Genomic DNA, 916 nt, shown 5'->3' on the forward strand with positions numbered 1-916 from the left:
TGTCTAACTATTAATTGACATATTAATAGTACCAAATTTTTTACAATAAAATTGAAACTAGTGACATATTAGCTATAAGAATATATTTTTGTATATATTTAAGATCATAAATTTTTTTTAATTTATTCGACATATTGTAAGAGGATATATCTAAATAGTTTCCTATAGACATGAACGGTGAATTTTTTTTACACATACACCTACACGTGCCTATTTAAGAAATTTATTATTAATGTATACATGTTTAGACTTATATATATTGATTTTTTGTTTTTTGCTGTGTAACAAATAAATCTCAAACTAATAACATAGTTTTTATTTTCCAACTCTGCGCTAAATTGCGTCATTTGTACCTGATGACGCGATTCGTTCTATTTATTTTTCGTAATTTCCTCGACTGTTTTATATGACAATATACAATTCAATATAGTAGGCATATGTATGTAGCGCTGTTTGCGCGGTAGTGTTAAACTGATTATTATATTAATGCTATTTAAATACTTTATAAATATACGAAATATTTTTAACGCGTACGGGAAGAGCTTCATCAGGGAGATATTTGGTGGCAAAGATACGGTTGTACAAATATTACTAGATATTATAGACAAATTATTAATAATGATAAACTATTATATATAGCACCCTTTTCGTTAATCCTTAAACGGCATGACAAACTCGAAGTAAACAGTTTGAGAAACGCGTGTGATTTATCACACAAAATTAGATGAAATTTAAAAAAAAAAACATTGCATAAAAATCAGAGTATTCTGTCACATCTATCAATTTTTGAAAAATTTTCTTTAGTGAAAATTTAATAAAGAGAGATCTGTATTGTAACTTTTTAGCATTAAATATTTTGACAGTTTATATTCGTAAACTTTTTATTGAAATTTTCTCGGTATTAATCGAGATTGAA

This window comes from Trachymyrmex cornetzi, unplaced genomic scaffold (genome assembly GCF_001594075.2).
Source record: "Trachymyrmex cornetzi isolate Tcor2-1 unplaced genomic scaffold, Tcor1.1 scaffold147, whole genome shotgun sequence".
Lineage (NCBI taxonomy): Eukaryota > Metazoa > Arthropoda > Insecta > Hymenoptera > Formicidae > Trachymyrmex > Trachymyrmex cornetzi.